An 18,361-nucleotide genomic window follows, 5' to 3' on the forward strand; every position below is an offset into this window, starting at 1 on the left:
TGAACAGCCCAGAATAATCTTCTTGGATCTACTATGTTCTCGATGCGAATCGACGTTTCGAGAACCACGCGCGCCGAAAGATAAAAAGCCTGCAGTGCGGACGCCGGGGCATTCGATTCTGCGACGCTCGCTGACGCAAGTCACTTTGTTGACCGCTGCTTCGCCGCCTCTGTATTCTTTTGAGTTGTTAGGGGAGCACAAGTTCGCTCCAATAAACTTGTTTCTCCTGCAAGACAACTGCGTCGTCCTTGGCTTCGTGACAGTATGTATGGTTCGGGCAGCTGGTCAACCAGTGCCTCGAAATCAGAGCTCAGAAGTGCAAAATCAGGAGGAATGTAAATGGAGCATACCGTTATCAACCTATTAAATATTATCGTACGGATTGCTAGAGCCTCGAGGACAGTGTTCAGAGTGACAGGGTGGCAGGCTAAGGATTTCCGGGCAATTATGGCCACACCGCCAGAAGAGTGTGTGCAGCCATCCCTGTCCTTTCTGAAGACCATGTAACTATTCAAGAAATTTGTGTGCTTGGAATTCAAATGTGTTTCCTGAACACGCATTACACTTGGCTGATTAGCATGCAGTAGTTCGTATACATCGTCAAGATTTTTAAGAAGACCTCTACAGTTCCATTGAATTATGTTTTCTGTTCCCATTATTTAGTGTGAGAGCTACTGGAGTGTGTGTTTGTTTGTTTATGTGTCGTCTTTCGGGGCTGTGACTCTCGCCTTTTTTGGCTTGTCGGGAGGCTTTGGCGTCGGGACGCGTTCCTTGCGCTGCGTTGCAGGCAGGAACGGCCCGACATCCATGTCGTCGTCGGATGTCCGAGGGGTGCCCGACGGACCGGGCCCCCCGGACTTGGCCCCCCCTCGGGAGCCCTTCGTTTGAGCCGCCACCGCCGAGAGCGTCCGGGGCGCCAGAGGTGGCACGGGCGGTGCGGTGGCGGTGGGAACCGGTGCGGGGCCCATGGTGTCCATCACCTCGGTACCCTCCAACGCACTGGAGGACGGGGAGACAGAGGCGGGAGCGGCACCGGTCCCGACGGAAGAGGTTGCCACCACAACCGCTGCTGCTTCAGCAAGCGGCGTGGTGGCGGGTTGGGCTGCCAGAGGCAACCCAGAGGGGGGCGGCGGAGGGACCAGGTCAGACTCGCTGAACTGGGTCCCTGTGGAAACCAGACGCCGCTCCGCCCCCCGGCGAGCTGCGTCGGCGTACCTCCCCAGAGGGAAAGAGGCGAACCTCTTCCGCGCCTCTGGGAAGGTGATGTTCTCAGTTACCTTCACATTAATGATCGCCTTCTCCTGCTTAAACTTCTCGCACGTTCGAGAGTAGGCGGCATGGGGTCCCTGGCAGTTGGCGCAGGTGAGGTTTGACGATGGACAATTATCAGAAGGATGATCATGCTGAGCGCACTTTGCGCAGGTCAGACGACCACGGCAGGAGTTGGTTCCGTGCCCGAACCGCTGGCACTTAAAGCAGCGGCGCGGGTTTGGAATGTACGGACGAATGGAGCATCGGATGAACCCTGCGTTGATATGGTCAGGAATTGAGGAGCAGTTGAAGGTCAGGATAATATGTTTCGTGGGGATTATCTTATTATCTCTACGCATCGTGATGCGGCGCACGGCTGTGACACCCTGATCTTTTAGACCTTCAAGAATGTCGGCATCTGTCTCGTTAAGAAGATCTGCCTCAGAGATCACACCCTGCGAGCTATTCAGGCTGCGGTGGGGTGTGACCCTGATGTCCAGATCGACCATTTTCGTCTGACCAAGAAGTGTGGTTGCCTGCTGTTGGTTTTTTACTTCAACAAGGACTTCACCTGTGCGTTGTTTTTTGGCATTGTAGGTTTTCCCAATTATTCCATCAAGGTATTTTGTAATCAAAAATACTGATTGTGAAGCAAGAGGGCGGGCTGAGTCAAGAGATTCGATAACAAGGAAACGAGAGTATTTGTCTGGCTTTGGGAAGCTACTGCTTGAAAGTGGAGGGAAAGATACTTCGGTGCGGCCCCTTTTCAGGGACCGATCACGTTTGGAGGGGTGTTTTGAATTTTCCATACAGCATAGAAAAAAGCAGGGGACGGGGGTACTTTCTTCTCAAACCTTACCCTGATAGCCTGAGAGGTCCCGGAGCTCCCTGCCTGGTAAACAGACAGGGAGCCCATCCGCCGGAGCTTGACCTGGGCTCCGACGGCCACCGTTTGAGGCTTCTACCCTTCACCTTTAAACACATCACCACGGTAGGTTACAGTTTATGTTGGGGGCTCGGGGTCCGCGGTGTCGCCAACACCGTCACCATGAATACTCAAGGTGCCCCATGCGGGGAGCTTCCGTGTTTCAACGCGCTCCTTGAGGGTTACACGATAGGGCTTTTAAAAAACGGGCATGGTTGCTTCTTCGACAATTCTTTGGTGTTTTGTTAGTTGCGCTCGATGAGCCCCTGACCTGAACAAAAAGCAGTCTTTTTACGCTTGCAGTAGATCAAGGAGTGTTCGACGCTTTTCAGAGGGCAGGCTGGGGTTGACGTCTGTCAACAGTTCTAAGCTTTCTGTCCCTGTGGTGCCAGTCTGCAGCATTAAACGGCTTTTTGCATGCCTATTTCTTCAAAGAAACTGTCGTGGTTCCTTTTGCTATCTGCCGGCGCTCATTGCTGAAGGTGGTAGGCAGAAAATGGCTGCAGCCGCTGGGCAGGTGTAGGAGGCCTGTTGCTGTGGTAAACTAGAAGTGGAGCGTGCAGCTCGGCCGCACCGTAGGCATTACAAGGGACGTTCCGCACTATTTCGACAAATGCGTAAAACCGCGGCGGGATGGTGACGTCGTCGTCTGAATTAGACCAGAATACATGGAGCCAGCTCTCGCAACGAAGTTCGTGCGGCGGAACAGCTGCCGCTGTAGGAAGCCGTATATTCGTCGGGCTGAAATTCTTGGAGCGAAGACACGGCGTCCGCCTCCCCGCCGCCACTGGGTTAATCTCAGTTTATCTAGCTGAACGTCCACGCCCTGAATCAACGGCGGCGTTAAGTACACACAGCCAGTGAAGGAGCTTCTCACCTGGGTTCTACGTCGTTTGACGATTACACGTGACTCGGGGGCATTTCTTCTGCTGAAATATTTTCTTTGAGTTCAAAACGCGTTAAAAAAAGTAAAAAAAAACGAACGTCCTGTGGGAGATTGGAACCAGCAACTGCAAGAACATAAAACCGGTAGGCAGTCTCGATAGGTGGCACGTTGTTCGAAACTAGAGCATTTCATGCCCGACTCTGAATACATACGGCTGGCTGCTATTAGTACTTTCCAGTATTTGAGGGGCCCTCCCAGTCATCTTGCTGTTTCTCGCATTGCGATCATGCAGACGAGCCCCATGTTGCTGTTACTACCAATTTGTAGCCGGATCGCATTTGTTTAACCTAATAAAACCTATCGTACATGCCTATCTCGGCAAGACAAGCCACGGTAGAAGGGTACGGACCCGGTTGCGCTTGCAGCTTGAGTTATCAGAAAAGCGCGACTTCACTTCTTGCAACAGTTGCTTCAATCCATCTAACATTTACAAAGTGTTTTTTTATCTCGAGTAGGCGTTAAAAAAAGCGTTCGTCTATCACATTCTTCAGAAGCGGCCGTCTGCAGCGGCATGTACGCGTTATACTGGCCTTACACCGTGGAGGTTAAATCGGAAGACCTGATTGCTTCATCGGTTGCCGCTCGCTGCCGCTCAATCACCGACAGCTTTTCTGACCCTGCTAGATCGACGGCGAACGACGTTCTCCTGATACCGCGCGTCAGACCCGAGCCGCTTGGGGTTATTAATCGCCTTTTCATCACAAATTAGCTCCACGTATTCTGGACTTTACGCAGAGGTACAAGTCGCTGTTCAGAAAGCTCTTTTGATGGCTGGTTTCTTGATAGGCTAGCCAAGCCCCGAACAACGGTTGTAACGGCGTCAAATTCGCACAAAAAGTTCATTATCAGTATTATGTGTTCAGAAAACTCTGGAATAATGGTAAAAGTGCAACTAAAGTGAGACCCTTCGGGCCGAACCCTAGCCGTGCACTTCCAGAATGCTGTCATGAGGTGAACTTCGGATGAACGAAACCGCTGTCCGTTCCACTGAGTCTTCACCTTCAAGCAGTGTTCCGTCTTTATTGGCGCAGTTGTAAGCCGTAGGCCAATGACGGCGGGCGGAACGTAGTTTTAGTGCAGCGCCTGATTGAAAAGATGAGGCAAAGCAGGCATTTAGGAGGCGGTTCTTGAAGGTGGCTTCAAGAAGCACACACGCCACGGCAGGAGCTGGAGTTCTAACGCCATCTTCTTCATGCTGTAAGACTGTACGTCGCACAGGGCGCGTATCCCTAAGTGGGAGATTGTACAACGTTAATAACATTTACAATAAAGGGCACATGCCTCTAGATGGTGATTGCCCAGGAACAATATCTTTGGTATTTCGAAATATAATAGCGCAGCTCCTATGCGCCGGCTCCCGTAGTTTCGCATCATTCGTCGTCGTAGGCCTCGTTCAAGGGAGAGAACGAACATGGCACCAAAGATGGACAAGCTAGAGTAACCAGGAAAGCAGAGGAGGCAAGTGTGGCGACACATGGAGGGGAAGGGCGGCAAGCCGAGGGGCCCTTGCGAAGCGCCCACCCCGACTTTGATTCGATATGAGACAATGGCAGAATAGCGCGGGCCGATGGCGCGGCTACTTTCTGAGACAAAGGAAGCTGTGCACAAGCTTGTGTAGTGCCGCCGACGGGAGAATCCACAGGTGCGCGCCGTCAAAGCAGCAGTTGTGCGCTGTCGCTGAGAAGCCTCAGCAGTTCGCGCTGCTCCCAAATTTCGCATAAGGGGGTACCGCAATCGCCATCCAATTATTGCGGCTTTTTTTACAGATATAAGCCTATATTTGTGAATGTTTTATGCAGTTAGCAAACACTTTACCTCGCCCAAACTAGTTATTTTGTAATCAATTGCTTTTTATGCAAATTATAAAATTGTATGTTATCGTCTACGAAGTATTTACAACTTATTGCAAGTCAAAATATGACATGTTCTATTTGTACAAAACCAGAACTGCTAATGCTCCCAGCATGTAGGCTTCGGCAAATCAATTTTTTAGTATTTTTTTCTGTATGCTGTTCGCTAAAATATGGGAGTTTTTGCTAAAATCACTGTGCAAAGGTCGTCTGCAGCGTCTCGCGAAGGGGACGCCAGGCGGTCGCCCCGAGGCACGCGCTCCCGTGTGCTCGGGGTTTCTTTCTACGCTGGACGAACCTGTTTGAGCCTAAACCGCTGTGCTGTTAACAAATACAGTGTGAACTTGAGCGCGTGCCTCTCGGCTTTTGCCCGGCCTCGTCCAGGCTTGCAAGTAGGCGTACGTTCATTAAGGAGATCCCGCCTTCCCCGTCGTGGTCATTAGCGACTGGCCCGCCTTAGGTCAACCCCGGCGAAGACGATGACGAAATAACTATCGAGCCATCCTTTCCCAATCCACATGTGGAGAGGGCCACCGGACCAACTGACGCAGAAATGGAGGTCTTCGGAGGCGAGGACGCGGTACAGCAGGATTTTAAGTACGTGGCTGTGCCGTCGATAGACAAGAAAGCGTTGACGACGATTGAAATTGAATAAAACGCTGTAATACTTTTATGATCATTGCTTTACAGTGCGGTCCTGTCCACAACGGCTTTGCACTGCAGGGGTCCAGTTGCTCTTTCTCACTCCTGAGATCCGCTTCTGTTTGGTGAGAATTTAGGTCCTCCCCGCCTCTGGTGTTTCTGCAGCCTTGAATTGCTAGTGCAAGATGAGACAATTGTTTTACTTCATCTACTAAAGCTTTATTTCTCCCTTCTTTATTTCTAACTAAAGCTTTATTTCTACCTAGTATACTTATGAGCAAAAAATTTTTGTAATATGTACTGCAAATGTTATTGTTAAGCCATTTGTACAATATGATCTTCCCTAAAATACTATTTTGCTATTTACATAAATTGTTAATGGCATTTAGAGGGTTTCAAATTAGGAGGGAGTAACCAAGTCACAGACATGCTTAGTTTGATTGTGTGTAGTTTCGGTATTTACAATCAGTACAAAAAATTGGTTGGTGGTATTACATTGCTCTATTAACGACAAGACCTGGAATTGGTTGATACGTATAGCGTAATCACGCCTTTTATGAAGAGAGACTCTTTTATAAAAAGGCAGTGAGCCAAAAAGAGCACGGTGGTGTCGGCAGCTATAAGCGGAGAAACGCATTGTCTCTAGTTTGATATGTTCTTTCCTCAGGCCGACCCTGTGTTTTGTGTCGCAACATTACCGCCCAAAGCATTCTGTGGGCTCGAACATTGACCCTTAATTGTCTTCAAAGCAAAATTCTCAAGCAAAAAAATTATATCTATGCATACAGCGCTCTGCGTTCCCAAGCGAATAATGTCCCGTATGACAGTCATTTCTCTTTTCTTTGTTGTGTGAAGTTTCTCGTTTTTGTACTGAATGGCGCCCTGTGGAAGACACAAGCCATCAATCAGGACTGAATCTAGTTATGGTTGTGTAAAAAGTAGTTGTCGGCAGAATGCGATAAGACAGTGACTGCACATTTCGATGATATAACTCGGCTTTTCGTTAATATGTTAAATGGCGCAAAAAGTTTGTGTGCTCTATTTCGTGTAAAAGCTGCTACAAAAGGCCACAAGAGTACAGAAGTGTTACTTTTAATACAGGTGAGACTTGCGAGCAAGGTTTTTTTAAACGACTCCCAAATAGTATAATACAATTATCCGAAGTGCAGCAGTTCCTGCACACTTCAGTTCTATTCCAGCTTGAAGGTCCAGAAGCGACAAACGCGACGAAAAAGAATTAGTCTACAGCAGATAATTTGAATCTTATTCGGTCCTGCCCTCAAAAAATAAAAAGCGCGTGTTCGTTTGAAAGTTTTTGATATTGCTACAATTTAAAACAATATAAATTTTAGTGTATCAGATACTATTAGCAGATGCTTAAAGCAGAGGGTGTTGAGGCAGGATGCTGCATTTTGTAAGGCTATGAGTCCTTGTAATCTATCTGTAAAATATGGCAAAGCAAAAAAAATCAATTGTCGCTTTTGCTACGGTCATTGACTGAGGACATCACTAAAATTGCGAGTACGAAGAGCGGGTTTCTTAGTATAAGTAACTCGACTCACATCTGAGGATGCTAGAGCTTTGGCGAAGTTTTGTTTAGGCAAGGTTTTTTTATGTTCCGTAAAAACATTTCAAGTTCAAACCAACCCAAGGACTGAACGTCTAAATTAACCCTCTTCATTTGGGTTACCTCTGGCGCCATTTTTCTGATCTTAGTTCGCCATCTCACCATGCTGGTAAATCGGAACACTCGTTACAGCCCTATTTTGGTCCTTCCTTTTATTTGCCGACCTAGTGGTGTTTTGTTGGCGTATATATGGTGTCATGAAAGAGAAAGTGCTGGTAGAGCCCTGTTTCGTTCTTCGTAAGTTGGCAGGCAGAGTTCTTCCTCCCCTGGAGGCGAATTCAGCCATCTGGAGCACGCACACCTGCTTTCCCGGATACGGGTTGATGAGCACTCTACCACTTCTGATGTCTCTAACATTAGCTGTAAAATCTGAGCTACATTCGCATGGTTTCTTCTTTCTTTTTAAAGCCGGTGCATTGCTAAGGATTTAGGTCCCCATTATTATGCAGTTTAGTAGAGTAGCACCGGACAGCAGCGGTTTCGGTAACACCTGGTTTTAAAAGATATTAGTTTGAAGATTACGCTATGCCTCTGCCTGCCTCCGCCCAGGCTCGCGTATGCTAAAAGGTATTTAGTCCTACGCAGCGAGCCGTGGTGATTGATGTCACTGTAGGCGGCTATTGTGTTGCTGTCCTACTAGGGGAATGAGCATACCTGGATGGTACAAGTGACGTGAGTTTGTTCAGTGAAGCTTCGATCGCTTCATGTGATTTCTCGTTTCTTGGAACACCGGGCTGTGGTGGCGCCCATAGTATTTGAATTCCATGTGGAAACAAAACAGTAAAATTTTCGTGGCCTCGGGCAACATCCGGCTTGAGTAATGGTGAATTTAGTTAGCCAAGATTACCTCATGGCGAGTGAAATATCCATCTCCGGTCTGACCTCAAGTAATCTGCTGAGAACGATGATTGTATCTCCTTCTGGATCAACTATCTATATGGGCACTGCGTTGCTAAAACTAGACTGCAGGGTCCACGTATTCTAGGTCCTCCAGGAGCAGAAAACGTTTGTTTATTTGTTTGCTTCTTGTGCTCGCGCCTGCCAAAATTTTGCGTGATATTCAAAATGTATGTGTCTCGGAAATAGTGGTTCTTGTACACGTACACCTGAGTGTCGTGTTTTTTATGCGAAACTTGCTTCGTATATAGTACGTGGTGTTTACCAGATATGTCGTCTGGCACGATTCTAAAAAACCTTTCCCTCTTGCGTTTTCCCCGATGCTTTTACCAGGTTATCAAAAGTAGTTGTGGAGTCCTCATGCGGCCAACTGCGCGTTAGAGGCCTCCATATGTGGGCCCCTTTCCTTTAGGTAATCTGTTGTAATAGAGCGTTGGTTTTCTTAGGCTCGTCGACCTTGCGGTTAAGGAAGAGAGCGATGCAGGTTACTCGACTCACGATGGTCCTTTAAAGAAGCCATGAAGAGAAAACACAAGTTTGGTTCATTCAAAAGATTGTCTCGTTAGAATCATACTGACACCACTTTTAACGTAAACTCCGCTCAAATAAGCTACATAATTAGGAAAAACGGGAATGGTCATGCGACCCACGAGCTCATTTCCCGCAACATAACCTATGATGTCACATAAGCTAAGCTCTGCAATTGGCGGAGGCTGGCAGAAGCAGACGCAAATTAGGTAGAGCTTACAAACTAGTCGAACGAGCGATTTGCGCTTAAATTTAGGGCACATTCTTTACAAAGCAATAAGAATGATGGGATAAACAGTGGAAGTTACGAAAGCACATGTAAACATAGAAGTACTGATGCGTTCTGCTGTTCGTACTGCGCACAGCATGCTTGGTTTAGCTTCACAGCACTACAGGGCTTGGGGTTGTCTCAGACGACACTGGCCGATTGACGCAAGCAACGGTGTCTTACGTGACCCCATTTGTCGAGCGAGCACTGTTTTAGGGAACTAATATTTTCTCCCAGAACAAAAACAAGCCAGGTTTAAATGCGGGCAAAAACAAACCAAACGCTTGCCACGGTATGGTGGCGCCATCTAGGTTACGGAACGTAAAGAAACGCGGGAACAAACCAACACCGCTGTACAGGGTGGAGACAACCTTCGAACGGTCCCGTGCCGCCGCAATTGGGCCAACGGGCTCAACGCGTTATTCTTTCCGTTTCCCACGAGACCTAGCAACACGAAACAGACAATATGATTCAAAATTCTTCAGTGAACCGTGTTGCGGCGATAATTTTAGCGCGGTTTTGACACAATGACTTGCTTCGGCGGCGAGCGAGCAACCGAAAATGCCGCGCCAGCGTATACGTGTCTCTACCTTGTACAGCGGATGCGTGAATGAAGGTACTCTAGGCTGCAGAGCGGTCGGTTCCTGTGATGTCATTTGGGACCACGAAAACGCACGATTGAGCGGGAAAATCAAAATATTAACTTAAATTGTTTAATTTCTCAGTGAATAAAGCACCGTTTGTATCCGGACAAGCGCTGGGGGCACTATAAAACACGAAATCTTTTGAATAAAACCAACTTGCATTTTCTCTTCATGGCTCCTTTAAGAAGCCCGAGTACTTCGCCGTCCTATATTCTTAGGTGGCGGTGGGCGTTCCCTTAAATTAGGTGGCTTTTTAAATGCACTCTTTCTGAGTGCGCGATAGCCTCGATGCTGTGTCTAGTGTCTTGAAGTTTCAGAGATAACACGATTATGCATGTTCATAAAGTAATGAAATTCCCACTTCCCATGTAAATCTGAACTTGTGGTCTTTAGGGTACTGCATTTTGGTCCTGCCCTGTTCGGGCCCTCCCTTAGCGTCATTATTTTTGGTATGAAGCAGTCTAAGCCTTTCGGTGTCACATTCTCTTATCCGAATTTGTTGCCCGGTGTTGTACATTCCCCAGAACGCCGTCTCTAGAGTGAGCCGCCCAAAGTGGGAGGTCTTCGTCGCTGGAACCAGCTGCCGAGAGTGGAAGGTATTTGATGCAGCAGCTTTGATTTATTCTGTGTGTTTCTTTAAAGTTGTGGGTAGGTAGGCCATGGCAATCGTAAGGAGAAAAGGCGACAGAACCCAGCTTTGCGACGCGCCGTTGATTCTGAGATCTAGCTCGCCGAGTTCTACTTCCATACTGCCATGGTATCTGTCCTGGCGTATGTGGCCGTAAATATTCTTAATATTGTATGTTTCAGTGCTTTAAAATTTCGTCATATTTTAAATTGGAGAATTTCTTTGTAATTTCGACCCCCAAAATGGTACGGCGGTCCAGTGTGGAGCATCTCTTTCGTATTTAAATAAACCTCTGGAAGATACTAGCCCATTTATTGTGTGTTTGACAGATATATGTGGGGTAATTTGAAAAGCAGTAAGATATTTCACTTTAGCGTTTTGTCAGTATTTGGGTGTAACGAATCTACCTCTCACAAAGACCTTGGGGTATCTTAAAATATTTTCTTTCGTTGTCAGAGTAACTTCACGGTGTACTTCTATTTGACGTTCCAACAGTGAAATTAAAGAAGACGCTGTGGTTATAAAATAAAAAAAGAAGTGTCATCCTAGGAGGTACGTCCAGGGTTGACCACCTCATCCGAAAACGATCACAGTGGGTACAAATAGTCTCTCACAATCGAGTAACTATTAAGGCTGTGAGTACTATACCTGTTCCCTCAACTTTCACATGTGGTAGGTAGGTGAGATGGGCTGCAGGTCCCCTTGGAGGGTTCTCAGCTGTTCTGATACCGTGACAACATTCGCGATCTTCCATTGCGTTTAGGTTTTATCGATATTCTAGGGTTTGCTTATATGCTTTGGGAGAACTTCGACGGATATACTTTCAAAATTCCTGCGCCTTTTTGTTCTGAGCATGTCGGGCCCCAGTGTATATTAAAGCGAAGCATTTTTGCTTCAGTAATGGCGTTCGATGTCGCACCAATAGGCACTGCAGAAGGTCGACTTCAAACAAGCAGTTTTGCAAACAGACGGTGAGGATAAGCGAAGGCACAAGAACATTAATAATGACATCATCAAGAATAATAATAAAGAGCCTTACAAGTAAAACGCTTGCTGTGGTTGAACTCCTACCTGAGTACCTGACGTTGGGAAATCCGACAGCTGTCCCATCGTAAAATTCTTACACGGCCGCAGAAGCATCGCGTTTTAACCATCTTTCTGTTAGAAAATAGGCTGAATTTTGTTGTATGCTGATAGGCATTTTTCCCCATGCTGACAATGGAATAAAGCCGGAAAGATTTTTTCTTCCATGAAGCTTGCAGTGACACTCTTCCATTTACAGTGTCGAACTCACTGCAGATAGTCAGCGGCGTAGGAATTTGCGCACAAAATGCGTATTTGCTTATAGGGAAGCTGTCAGCGGCTTTGGAATATATGTTCAAAATGCGATATTGCTTCTCGGGAAGTTGGCAAGATTCCAAAACTGTAAGTCGGACACCTGAGTTTTTCATTTGCAATTCTGACCTTACCCTTCCTCATACGCGCGCCATTCATGCTGCGATGCTTAGATGACTTTGGTTTTTCGTCGCTCTTTTCGTGAATGCCGCTGCAGAAACATCATAGAACAGTCAAACGTGGTTACCACCCGTTAGTGTAAGAAATAATGCAGCAATTTTGCAGCATCATAGGGCTTACAATTGTAATTTTAGCAAAACAATTTAAAATCGCCCTACACCTGGTGGAAAACTGGCCAAACAGCCCTAGGCCCCTACACTGACAGAAAAATTCCAAAAACGTTCCACATCAAGGGTGCAACCCACTACAGTTGGCAACACTGGGTCTACATAGTTTGGAGCCGTGGTCACCGCTCCCTCGAGGGGAATGATGCGGCTCACGACGCCGCCCGCGCTTATATACACCGAGCCGTTTCTCTCGCGGGAGGAACACCATTTAATCAACAAATACATGAATATCATGCCCACTATCGACACCACTGGTGCATGTTCCCCCATCCAAAGTCGCAACTCATAACAGGTGAAGCCTCCACCTTCAGAAGACTGCAAAAGAACACCTATGCCCAACGCACAATCCTCCATGTCTTATATCTGACAGAGTATCGACCCACCTACGAATACTACCAAGCACCCAGCCTAGCAGCACCGTCAGGTATGGGAGTGCGAGATAATGGCAGCTCTACAACCCATCTCTAATTCTCGCAATCCGTAGTGGATGGGGCGGTTTGCTGGCTAGGGCCCCGATGATCCAGCTTTTCTTCTAGAACAGGGCACGTGCAGCAAACCACAGCCAGGGGATCCGGAACTAACAAACCCATCCACAATGCGGGTGCCCTAACAGCAGCACTTGTCAAAAAATATTTTGTTTGGGTTTTCATTCATTCTTTTTGAGGCTAAAATCCTGGGTGCCTTAATTCTGCAAAATAATGACGTTGGTGAATTTGTTGCCAGGTTAAGAAAATGGGTGCAGCTGCAAGGGTGCTTGAGGACGGGTATTTGTAATAGTACCCTAGTGCATTACGTTCACAATATTTCTGCAGGGTTACCGCAGCAGAACAAAGTTATCCTACAGCCTGCCGTGTGCGCCTCGTTACAAGGTAAAGTGACGATACAAGTGTACAACAGGTACACCCAGCCGCGGAGGACGCTTATTCTGCGGGAGTTTTGACTGCATTACCAGCTTGCTTTTTGAATAATTTCGCAAGACAACAAAAAAAATACAAAGAAACAAAAGCAAACGCAATTACCACACCGAAGTATCTAACTCAAAAGGCGAAGAAATGGGACACAACAGGACCAATGTCAATAGAGCAGCACAGATGTCTTTCACTGCGAAGCAGTAGATGTCTATCCAGCGAAGGAAGTTTTCGTTTCCAGGTCAGCAGAAAACTGCAGGCTACTGCAGCCAGCACAAAGAAACATCCAAACATCCCAGCCTACTACTGGCTACACCCAGGCTACACAAACAAGCTGCTGGCACCGGCAGTGATTGATCCTGGGCCCAAAGAGAGGCGGTGCGATAGCCTGGCGGCTTCCGATTAAGCTACACCCACATTCGTTTGTTCTATTTAAGACGCAGCTACGCCCACACGTGGAGACAGCAAGACAGACGGTAATTTGTATTCAGCGTCTGGGGAGGGGCCGGGCTAATTTTGGAGGCGACATATGAAACAAGAGTGAGAGAGAGGCAGTGAGAGCGATGACGCCATAGCCGCGTGTGCCGTCCTCTTTCTCACCCTTCAAAAGACACTCCTCTCCGTCTTCCTTGGGCGGACGCAGCTGCACTTTGGATACAGCCTCCGTCCGCCCCCCTCCCAAGTAACGGCTGCCTCCCAAGTAACCCGGCTCCCACGTAACCCAGCTCCCAAGTAACGACTGACAAAGTCTGGTTTGACTCTTTGAAGAGCCACGTGTGTGAATTGAAGTGACGCCGCATGGGTAATTATTGTGGGTGGCGTGTACAGCTCCGCAGTACAGCCAACTTTACAGCGTGGGTTAGAGTCAATTTTTATATATGCTTTACTTTATGTCATCAAAGAAGACTTCACATGCAGATGAAATTTTTGTCCTGACATGTATCACATTTGGCTGCACTTAGCTATGTTTCTCCTCCGCACTTGCTGATTGGAAGCTGCATGCCTGCCCTGTTTCGGTAAGTTGGGAAGCTTCAAGTTGTCTGGCGACTGCACAGTGGTCCCTTCCTAATCTTTCCGCCGTGTTTATCTATTCAATTTTGTTTTTAGCGTTCTTCGGAATGTAAAGTCCAATGAGGTGCAGCAACTTATGCTGCCTTCAATTATAATGGGTACCTGGTCGGTAACCTGCTGTGTATTGATCCACACATTCTGCCATTTGATTGTTTCTGGCAGAAATCTGCGTGCTTGGTGGTAGGGTTTCAATTCACGTATTATTACTGCTCTTTCGTGAATCGCAATGTCAACCGTTCTGCAAAAAAAGTTCGTGAGTCAATGTTTCTTTTGTGGAAAGCACTACACGAATAATAGTAAAATGGTTCAGCTACTTTGGCTTTTAGTGAAACTTGGATTCACGAAGACCTGGTTTCTGATGGGATTGCCACTGTAGCGCTATACGACCGTTAGCTTACGCGTAACCAGGGTCAAGGTGGTTACATGTTTGTCGTAGGGTAGCAAATTCGGCGTATTGGAATATACTCGTGGCGATAAGCACAGACAAAAACAAGGAACATGAAGAGAGAGGACGACACAAGCTGCCGTGTCGTCCCCTTTCTTTGTGGGACATGTTTATTGCCTGCGCTGATCATTGTGGGCATGTTTGTCGTCCGGTGCTTTTTATAGTTCCTTAGTAATTTTTGTACCCTAATAGCTTGGCCAGAAACCCAGTGCTGCCAGCATATGATGTCTGGCGCTATCGCTCTAATTTAGTAATATGTGAATTACTCTGCGTTACCCGTTTGTGGTGGCATCCTCGTAATTGTATTGTGCGGTACCTTCATTTATGAATCTTTTCGCGGCTCTATGTACTAAAATGTTGATAACAGGGGCACATGTTTTTTTTTCAGGTCATGCGAAAATAGAAATATTAAAACGATGGTAAAAATGGGTCGCACTGCGTTTATAACAAGTTTATTGGTTGCGTGGTTGGCCTTGGCCTGTTGTGATGACGTTGCAGAGAAAGGTATGTAAAACTGCTTCAGGGACTACGGGGTACGTTTGCTTATCTGATTTATAAGGTTCGTTCCTGCTAAAAACTGTCAAAATGTTCTCACAAAATAAACATATGCCTTATTTGGGCGCTAGTACACTTCTTTTACAGGTGACAAGTAGCGAGAACTTATAGAATTCCCTTTTCAGGATTGCCATTGCAACGTTACAAAGTGTTTGTCTAGTAATGTGCTTATTTTTTTCAAAAGAAGGACCACTGAAAAAATAAAGCTGTAATAATAAAATTTATGCCCTCTGCCCACAGACGTTCTTCCATATTTTTATCTTCTCTTACCAAGTGATTTCTTCAGAAATAATGAGCTCCGTAGACATCATCTTGCGACACCTCCAGTTCCCGTGAAATGAACGAAAAAAGTCGGTTCAACATCAAAGCTACGGTTTTGGAACTTTGAGGTCACGGTGTCACGAAAACTATTGCCTCCTTTTGGTGCCACAACATCACGTCTTTGGCCATACGCCACATTTACAGCAGCACATACCAAATGTCTGGTAATCTCTACCTCTCTCCATTTCTTGGTATTAAGACAACAGTGGCGAACGTTCCAGATAAATCACGGAAGTTGCGCAAAGTCAAACATTTTGTGCTCAGTTAAAGACTATATAAAAATTGTATTGTACACTATATCACGAAAAAAATGTTTGTCGTAGGGTGGCCATTACCTAAAATGCTAAAGCAGGAGACGACTGTCTCTGGCTTTCGACAGCGTGCTGTATTCGAGCTGCCAACGATGATATTTGTAAGCTATCGAAAACTGTTTAAGTTTTGTTAAGGAGACAAGCGCCATAGAAAATGAATTGTAAAAAAGGTACACTTTTCTGATTAATCACTTAAAAGTTTAAAACGCTAGAGTAAATAAGCATTCGAAAGGAACTGTCGACGGGATGCGCCCAGTATCATGGCTGTTGCGATTACCTTTGCGCATTACAAATTTCCTTCCGAATTTACCAATTGTCCCGCGACCATAACAGGCACACATATTTTGCAAAATTCACCTTTATCGATTGAAGAAATTATAAATTTATACAAAAGAGAAAAACAACCTATTTATTGTGCTCGAGAAAATATTGAGTACATTGAACCCATATTTTGTCTGGTAGGGTTCACTTGGTAACAGCTACGGCGTCACACATTTATGTACTCTGTATAGAACAATATACATTATTTATAATTGGTGCTTGTCTGTTACCCACAACTAAAAATGAACACGTTTGGTGATTCTGAATCACGTTGCTAGAGGTGAAAATAATGTGCAATGGTTGCAGCGGGAGTCGCAATATACACAATCCTGAGACTGTCATTTTTCCCACACTTGAAAAGGTGTAGCATGTCTTCCTTGTTGCCGGCATAAAATACAAAGATATGAAGTGTATGTCATCAGCAAACTAGAAATAAAAGTAAACGAAGGACCCCGAGCAGCTACACAGATCACGATAACAGCATAAGGGCCGTGCTCCTTTCATTGCAGCTTGCTTGATGATCCCTGTGGTGTGCTTGGAACCCAGAGCCAAACAAGGTTGTTATGAAGAAACCGCCAGGTCTGATGAGTTATAATTAAAAAGCACTAACCCTTGTCACGCCTCTAGTCTGCGCAAATGAAAATCGATATGAAAAGAAGTGGCGTCCGAGACAGGACCCGTCGGCCACGTGTTAAGGTTGCCGGTAGCGGATAGGCTTATTTTAAGTTTATCCAGCGGTGTAGTGGCGTGCTTTTTTCTATTGAATTTCCTTGGGAGCTTGGCACAGGCAACGGACGGGGCGCGGCTCAGAATGGGACAATTTTTTTGCTTAGAGGAAGCACAATTGCCGTCATGGTTGGACCGTGAAGTGGAACAGTTTCTCGAGTGCCGCGATGGGACTTACGAACAGAAGTGGACGAGATCTGAGCAAAGAAGAGAAAAGGCGACAAATGGCTAGTTATAGACCTAGATTTCTGGATTCAACAGGGTTAGAGGGAGGAGCTTGGACTACATATCACGGGTGCAACGGATGACCAAGGGGCGGAAAATCAGCGAAGAGGAGAAGAATACTAACATAAGATCAGTTAATGCTTTGCAGAGATCAAACAAAGAAGACAAAGAGAAAAGGAAGAGTTATAACTGCAGAGTCAAAATAGAGAAGGAGCTGGTACAGCATACGCAGATAAAAAGTTTGAATTTGAGCTCCAGAGAAAATAGCATCAGGGGCAAATAAAAAGTCAACGAGAGTTTGGGGCGGACCTCTACAGAGAAGAGCGTAAGGCGCAGACTCTATGTGAGCGAACTGAGACGGATACTTAGTTGCGGGGACGTCACGAACATCATATTCAGTATGTAGGCACAGTACACGAAGACGGTACAGCCTTGGTTACGAGCAACGCGAGCCTGCAGATTTCCATGCTGCCTTTCTAAGAGCAGCGCGCTGACGTGGATGCGTGTTTGCTAAATGTTGAGTACACGGCCGCGGGTCAGGAATGCTGTCCAGGACAGTGCCATGAGGCCCCGACCTTTTGTCGTAGTGACGAGGCAACCATAAGATTCCTCTGTAGTCTATCAACAGACGCTTTTGACTAGATGTTCCTTTTGAAGCGTCCCAGAGAGATATTCGCTATGCACGAGGCAGGTGGAGCTTAGTGCCCGCGCAATTGCGACTTTCGAGGAAAACAAAGGGTTACGCTGCTGTGTCAGGCTGTGGCGCTGGCCAGGCCGCCACACATGAAGTTCCTTATTCTTCCGGGCCACGCTCGGTTTGTACCCGGTCCTGGGACTGGTTCGACGAGCCATTTGACAAGAAGCGTAAGTTTCCCGGGCTTGTAGAGACAATATGTTGGGGTTAGAACATTTTAATCGTGGGGAACACTTCGCATGCATATATACTTTGCAGTCATTGTGCTACTAATATTGCGTGCCTTCTCTGAGCAAAAAAAATGAAGTTTTGATGTAGGATTAGCCTTTTCTTTGTTTCTGTGTAATGCTGCGTGCGGCAGGTTAGCTCAACCAGAGTCCTTCAATGCTTTTCGAAAAGCATTGAAGGACTCTGGCTCAACAGAGACGTTTTTGTGTAGGATGTGTTGTGTTTTTTTTCTCCGGTTTCCTCTGTGAAGATGAGCGCTCTGTAGTCTCACGTTCCGTGTTATGGTATTTAGCGTAAGTAGATCGAGTGTGAAATATACGACAAGAGCCGAGAATGACTTCATGAGGGCGCACGTAAACATGCCCGGTGGCGTGTGTCATATATTGGAGCGTGAACGTGTGCAGTACAGCCGACGGAAACTGCTATCGTGGGACCGTGCTTGGCTTCAATTTCATACATTTCAGGCTGGCGCCGGAACTGTGCGAGCAAAGGCACGCTAACTCTCGCAATGGACATGTTTTTTTGTATTGCGGGCTTAGAAGGTTTTAGTGCGTGTGTGGTGGCGTGTCGTTTGTGTAGCACAGGACATTCTGGTGTAAAATTCCTTAGGGGGTAGGAAAGTCATAAACGTCTGGTCAGGCCCTTAGTTAATTTGTTCGGGTGGGCGC

The sequence above is a fragment of the Haemaphysalis longicornis genome, unplaced genomic scaffold (assembly GCF_048455015.1).
Source record: "Haemaphysalis longicornis isolate Haplotype H1 unplaced genomic scaffold, Haemaphysalis longicornis Haplotype H1 scaffold_2, whole genome shotgun sequence".
NCBI lineage: Eukaryota > Metazoa > Arthropoda > Arachnida > Ixodida > Ixodidae > Haemaphysalis > Haemaphysalis longicornis.